Genomic DNA, 8,020 nt, shown 5'->3' with positions numbered 1-8,020 from the left:
TGTGCTTCAGGTAAAATGTTCACTTTTAATGTTGTTAAAAAGTCATCCGTTTGTGTATTTTTGCGTGCATTAAACCCAGTCTTTTCTCACTGAAATATTTGAATAGGGAAGTTAAAAACTGCAAAATGCCATTATTTGTAATCATGATGCTTTTAAAATAAACACTCTGGATAGTTTAGTAATGAAATCTTGCAAGCTTTGTTTAAAAAGCAAACACTCCCCCCCCTTCCTCTTGAGCTTAAACAGTGGCTTGTTTAAAAAAACAGTAAAATTCCATAACACTTAAACTCTTTTGAAGTAGTTTTTCAACATCAGCAAGTAATTCTGCAAATTGCTTTTGAAGATGAGGCTTCATTTACTCCAGCGTGTGCAGTCTGATGGAGTGGATTAGTGGGTGTGGAGTGAAATTGTAATTTAGGCTTTTTTGTGTGCATGTGTCTCTCTGTAGAACACTCCCTATTAGATACATCTCTGTCCTCTTGGAGTAGCTGTGGATAGACCAAGGCTGCTCTGTTTAACAGTCACTGGTAAAACCTTGCAATATATATAATGACATTACTTTCATGCTACTAAATACCATTTTTTAATTCAGTTTTTTTTTTGTTTTGTTTTTTCTTTTTTTGTTTTGTTTTTTAATTAGGTCAGTTCCCAGAACCAGCTTCCTGTGTAGTTACACAAATGTCAGTGATGGGGTAGAGCAGAGATGTGCAGCTGGGGCAGCAAAAGGAGCAGCCTTGGTTTCCATTGACTTGCACTGTTTTGGGACTGCACCCCAGGACTGAGTGGGTTCAAGGCCAACACTTTGCATTTGAATTAGGAGTTATGTCATATGATACCCCAGCATGAGACAGTACTGATGTATACATTCAAAAGGAAAAAAAAAAAGCCACTCAAGTAATGCAAATTAAAATGATTTTATTGATTTTATTGGTTTTTTTAACTGTTGCATGGTTTCATGCCAGCTGAAAGTGCTTCCTTTCATTTTGAAAGATATGTAGTACTTTCTATGAAATCTGTAATTATATAAAAAGAAGACAACTTTCTTCCTGCTTGCCACAAATCAAACCTTTAAAGTAGACAAAAAAATTATGATATTTCAAACAGATTTCAGATGAAAAATAGTCTGTTCAGGACAGAGCTTTCCCTTGAGATGAAAAAATTGAATATTAATTGTTGTATTTTTGACTGTTCATTTGCACTCTTTTTTTTTGTGGATGAAGGTCTTTCGGTACAGCATGGCAGTTCTCTGGCTTCTATAAACAAAAAACCACCCCACTAATTCATTAATCCAGAAAAAAAAATATTCAACAGGAAGCAATGGAACTTTAAAGTGTATGGAACAGGTATTTTATTTTACTCTTATCTGGAAAGTTTTAGAAGTCCAAACTTGTTTTAGCTGTCTTTCTGTTTGATTTCTGTTCTTCATACAGGTTTCACAGCATCATGATGACTACTAATACTTTATTTCTTTTAAAAAAATCCCAAACTCTGGATTTTTGGGGGTCAAAGCCGATGGTTTATTTATTTATTTATTCACATAGTTTTTTGTATATGGCATGTGCTGAAAATACTGTGAAAAATGTGGAGGCAGTGCAAGGTAATTTGGTGAGTAATTGTCTGATAGGGAAGTGAAAAGCATAAAGTCCTGATTTTGTCCTGGAAGTGCAGCTTCTGTGGGCACTGGAAACATTATGTATTGATTCTGTGTAACAGAGAGTTATGGCATTAATAATTCAGCTGGCAAGAAATGGTTTATATTGGATTGTAAATCCTCATATGTTTCTACTGAAAACCGCTACAGATGTGACATCAGGTTTCATTAAGCTGAAAAAAGAAATGTAACAAGGAAATCTCAACTGATAGCAGCATTTCTGTAGTGAATGGAGAAAGGAAGGGGAAGGTTCATTTACAGAGGGGTGAGGGCTTGGCTTTTTTGGGTTTATCATAGGGGAAGTCCACTCTGTTTAACCCATGAACTGTGATTTGAGAAGCAGCAGCTGATACACATCTTTCCCATTGTAGAACCACATATTTTATAAACCAAAAAGGACTGAATTACTGAGTTGCTTTTATTGCAAATTTATCTCTTGGCAGCTTTTACTGATCATAAAAAAGGGGAATATGGGTGAAAAGCATTAAGCTAAGACCACTTAAGGAAATAAAGGTGGTAGAAGGCAGCAGGAGCTGGCTGCATTGGCGCAGATTTTTGTCTGTCTCCAAGAGTCAGTTACTTGATTCCCCAGGCACACTGATCATCTGGATTAACCTGATGAAAACCCATCTAATAAAGTGACAAGTTTTGTGTTCTCTCACCATGCAGTTCTGGGCAGCAGGTAAACACCTCAGCAGGAGAACAGGTGGGGAGTTTCCAGATAGAGGCGTTGCTGTGCACGTTGATCCTAAACTGTGCAGATACACTTGTTGAAGATTGGTTGAATGTGAAAATAAGTGCAATAGAAAATCAAGTTTTACACAGATTTTTCAAGAAAAACATAACCCTCCTACCTTTAAAATTTTTTTCTGAGAACAGAAAAAAAGCAAAACCTCGTTATTCCTCTAGGGAATTTTACTGCCTTATTCCATGTAAATCATTAAACGGACTGCACACTTGCTTGGCTCTGCTGACTCTGGTTTAAGACCGTTATTTACCAATTAATTCTCTTATCTGTTTTTCTGTACCTATAGTCTAATTATTTTATTACATGAATAATGCTCATTATCCTTTTGCATTAAGGACATTAACTGCTTTTGTGTCTTAGGACTGTGGAAACAGAGTAAATGGAGCAATAAGGACAGAGTTATTTTTATGTTGTAATTGCTTCAACTTCTCAAATTGGATTTTTTCACAAATATGGAACATTTACTTCTTGGGTAACTGCTTTAAACCCAGTCCAACTGGTATAGACTAGGGGATCATGACTGTTGTTTGCCATTTTAACCCTCATAACTTCTGCACGTAGCTTATCTATACCATAACGTATTTGTCATTTTTCTTAACTGCCTCTGTTTGTTTACACCAACTTTTGTCTGGGCTCTAACTGAATTGTAAGATCATTGAACAGGAACTGTTCCCACTACATATGTTTAGTGCCTTTCACAATGGGTAGCCAAACGTCATGTTGTCTGTCCTGTAATGTAAACAGTCAGGAGTTAATCATTGTCACGGGCAGATATTTTTCTTTCTTTTTTAGTGGCATATGTGAAGTTAATTTGCTTCTTTTGGACATGTCTCCTGCATTTTAAGTGATCTGCCTGCGTGGCCTGTCACCATTCTCCTAAAAAATATTTCATACAACGTATGAAGCCTTTTTGCTGAGGTGATTTTGGTGTAACTTTACAGTTCCTGGCCACTTAGACGTTGTCTGTCCAAGCAGATGTTTTCTATGGATAAACATGGGAGATGACATAAGGCAGTGCCTTTAATTTGGTCACTTTCAAAATTGTTAAATAGTTCAATAAGACAAATAAGACAGGAGAAGCTTTAGGTAGATTTTGAGTAAAGATTGTTTCTGCTTCAATTATGCATTGTCTGTCCAGAGCTCATTGCAAGAAGTCATTAAATCAGTGCCAACCCAACATAAATTTTGGTTTTTTTGAATGGTCTGAACTCCCAACAGGGTAACAACAGGAAATCTGTGACTGTAAATCTGCATGCGGAGGATTTATTTTATGCACCCTCCTGTAGTGTTGTCAAACTACCATGACGTAGAGTTAAAGGAAACATTTAAAGAGGTTTTGTGAGTGTTCTTTCACCTGTTACACTAACACATTTCCAGTTTACTCTCCCAGGAGAGCTGTGCACCTCAGCCAGACTGAGGGGGGTTGGTTTGTTTGAGCTGGGGGTGTTTTTGAGGGCTCAGGATGGTATCAGTGTAACGCTGAGTATTGGTACCTGTGGAGACACATCACCCCATGTGTGAGCTGGTTCAAGAGCTTCTCGGGTGGCAGACTGTGCATGGGCCCTGCCCTCAGGGAAAAGGAGGAGGAAGGCATTCAAGCTGCCCCAAAATGAAGAGTAGAAATTCGCAGTAACTTGTGTCAGACCATGTCCAGGGTCTGTCACATATGGAGCACACCCAGTATCAGCATACAGTCAGTGCCAGGGGATGTTCCTTCCTACATCATTAGCACAGCATGTCCTTTTTCTCTTCTTTATGGACCAGCCTGGATTAAATCTTAGACGAGTTTCTCTAGCAAGCAAAAGTTATCCTTTGCACAGGCATCCTGGCAGCAATTTGACCTTGTTGTTCAGACACTGTATTGCCTCAGGCGGTGGAGGAAAGCAAAGGACAGTGATATCCCTGGCACAGTGATTCTTCAGGCATTTTAGCCAGAGACAGACAGAGTGTAGGTGGGAAAAAGAATGGTGTTTTGATAGGCTGCAGACAAGTCTGACTTATCCATAACAGACGGTGTGAAGAGGCTCCTGCTTGTAATTACGGCACTGAGCAGATGCAGGAAGAGTCTTAGGAAAATGATTTAAAGGATGGAAGCAGGACAGAGAATATGAAGATCAAGTGTGAGTGACATAAACAGCTCTGTGCAGGTAGGAGTCACATCTGCTGAACTTGCATCCACTGTCAACACTTGTATAGCAGAGAGCTCTTTGCAGTGCATGGTTGTCCTGGAATCACTTGATCCAAAAGGGGTCGAATCTCCTTGTGCAGATTGTCAAGCTTGGGAGTGTGCTGCTGCAATTCTGACTAAGTTATCAATGCCATTGCCATGTCAGTCTTACAGAAAACATGAGCAGGACTTGTGACACACATTCAAGCAGTATAGAAATGGCTACTTCTGCTTCCTTTTTGGGGTCAGTGGAGGACTGTTTTATTTAGATGCATTTGAGGGGACTGTCTTTTGCCAGTCTTCAGATGCCTTTTGTCAAAGTCTTGGAAGAGTGTTCTGGGGAAGCATTGCTCTATGCTTTCCCTGTTCTTAAATTTTAGAGCCAGTATGCCAGACAGGATGGACATCTCATCTGACCTGATATGGCTTTCTTATGCAATTAGTACTTCTGTAAGTGATCTGTCTTCTGTGTAACCTGAAACTAAGTTGTCTCACATGCTGCCTCTCCTGGAATACAGCTTTATTAATTTACACATACTATATGCACTAGTTCAGCATTGCAACATCACAGAACCTGATCACTGAGCACAGAAGTGGAGTGTGATTACTTTGTGATTAAAGATTTACCAAATCGATTATGTGTTATACAAAGTTGTTGCAGTACCAGAACTGCTATTCTGAACAGATAAAAGCAAGTATAAAATAATTTTGATGTATTTGTCTTTATAAAACATCACAGGGCATCTTTCCTGTTGAAGAATAATTTTTCTCAAATGTAATTATATACTCCTTTCTCCTTTCCATCATCAGTGTTTAGATCTCCCAGCAATCAGTTATACTTATTTCTCTCACTGCATTGAAAGACACTGTGATTGTTCCCTTTAGACATTGGAGAATGGACTACTTTGTAATAATGCAATTATATATGTTTATTAAGATGAAGAGCATTACAAGTTTGAGACAGCTTTTGTCTTTCACAAGGATACTTCTGTTTTTCAGAAGTGATGTTGACCATTGATACTTTAATCTTCCAACTGTCTGTAACTGCAATAATAGCAGAGCCTTGTCAAAGGCCAGTATATATGGAATGGAACAGTTTAACAAGTAATCATAGTTACTTGGCTTTTAAAAGCATGAATCTTGATCAGTCCAGCAGTTAGTACTTTTGTCTTAAAGATAAGATAGAGATACTACATAGAGCTTGACATAGTTGGTTAGAAACTGGCTGGAATTAATGTTCTGTGAAGTATGTAAAGCACCATAAGAACCATTGGTAACTGTTTACATGCTATTAATAATTAGCAACCTTCCTACTAGTCTGTTAGGAAAGAACCATGCTTTGGGTACAATAGAAAATCAACTCCGTACGGTTGGGTTCAAATTACATTTGACTTGGACAATAGGACATGAATGGGGCTCATTTGAGTTTCTGCCACTGTAAACAAAGAGATGTTGGAATGTTTCATTTGTTTATTGATTTATTTATTTGGACAGGTGCAGGTTGATCATATGAAGTAGGTTTTTTTATTCAGATATAGGCAGAAAATAGCTCAGTCCAGTAAGAATGTATGATGCTAACCAACATCTTGACTGGATAGACTCAAAATAATTTAGCTTGTGGCTGGTTTTGAATTTGGGTCTTAAACTAATCAAATCGTGTTCTAGAGAAAGCGTGTTACGTGGGCTTAGAAAATAGAAAATACGGATTTTATTTTCTCATTAGTTTCCTTTTAGATACTAAGTTCTTTCTTTTACTTTCTGCTAAAAATTACGTGCATGTCTGTGAGGTAGATTCTGTTAATGGTAATGGAGCTCATCCTTGAGAACAGGTCATTCAAATCTGATGGATCCCATCTGGATGAGGATGAATCTCCAGGGTGTAATTTTCCTCAGCTATTTGACTCTCGTAAGTGCTCCAAAGCAATCAGGGTCTATAATTTGCAAAATGATGGCAGGAGCAAAGAGCTAGGAAAATTGTTGCTGGGATCGTGTGTTTGAAAGTAGTACCACAGGACTAACAGCCTAAATTAATGCAATGAGGGACTTGATTCAGGCTTTTTTTTGTCTTCTCCATCAGCTGGGCACCCACATTTCTCCCAAGTGGACACTACAAAGGTAGAATGGATGACAAGTAGCACATTTTGGGCAGGGTAAGGTTGAAACTGGAGAAGCAATATGAAGTTACATGCAGAAGACATTATTCTTGGTCCACAGCTCTCCAACTCAAGTTAAATGGAAAATTGCCCAGCAATCTGCAAAGAAGAGAAAATCCTGCCATACAGTTAGAAGTAAACCTACAGAAGGATTGAGCTGACCTTACACATTTAATACCTTAAATTGTCTTACCATACAACACAGCCTATGCTATTACGTTCCAGTGTTGCAACTATGCGTTGTGTCATAGTCCTATCAAAGTTGTTCCTCCACCTCTACCCAGGTGGAAAGGATTGGATAAGCACTCAGCTTTAATATTTCAGTTCACACTGAAAATTTGCTGTCTTTATTTCTCTTTCAACATTATATTGCATTTAAACCATGAGAGGGCTTCTCCCGTAATGGAGACGTTTGGTTGCTGTCAGTGCTCACAGAAGGTATGTGCAGGCACCAGTGGAAGCGAAGACTAGAGTTTCTCTTGAGGTGAACAACTGTTTATAATTAGAGTTGTGGGAATGAAGAAAAACCCAGCTAGCAAGCAAACAGTCACTCTTCCAAAAAGCTTGGTAAACTCATAAAGCTCGGGAGCTTAATCTCTGAACCAGAGTGCTTGTTATCTAATCCCCACCAGCTGTTGTGTACTTGGTAGCCATGACATCTGTAATAGAGCTGAAGGGCCTGTCTATATTGGTTGGCACCTTTACCACCAACTGAATTTGATTCTTCTTTCACTGCTCAACATTTACCTGCTTTAAATCATTAACCAGTTGCTCAGGGTTTGATCATCCGTTTAACCATACTTTATAATAGAAACCTAGTGCTGCTTTTCACATTAAGCATATTTTGGGTATGTAGGTTTTCAGCAGGTCTAGTTTTTGTGTTGCTAATAAGAAAAAGGTATCAACCACAAGAATTTCCTCTGGTTGCATTCTGATTCCTCATATAAACTTAAAACTGACCTGGGAGTGAAATCTCTTGACTTATATTTCAGCTGAAATACATCACACTTCTAATAAGCAGGGTGAGGAATTATATACATGTCTCCAGCTTGTGTGTATGAATTGCTATAGGTGACTGTAGAAGCTATAAATGTAAGCAAGTGTATACCTGTTCATTATAACTGTCGAATAATACCTGTTTTCAGGGATGAGTTTCAGCTGTGCTGTAGTGGATATCGGTTCTTTTTAAGCCCATCTTGGGAAAATAATCCATTTTATGTCTCCTAGTTCTTGGGTGAGTGCTGTGACTTCAAACCTGCTGTTAGACAGTGCTCTCAGCACCACCAGCAGTGCAGAGGAAC

Source organism: Manacus vitellinus, unplaced genomic scaffold (assembly GCF_001715985.3).
Source record: "Manacus vitellinus isolate BGI_N305 unplaced genomic scaffold, ASM171598v3 scaffold_6_pilon, whole genome shotgun sequence".
NCBI lineage: Eukaryota > Metazoa > Chordata > Aves > Passeriformes > Pipridae > Manacus > Manacus vitellinus.
This window is presented reverse-complemented; position numbering follows the sequence as displayed.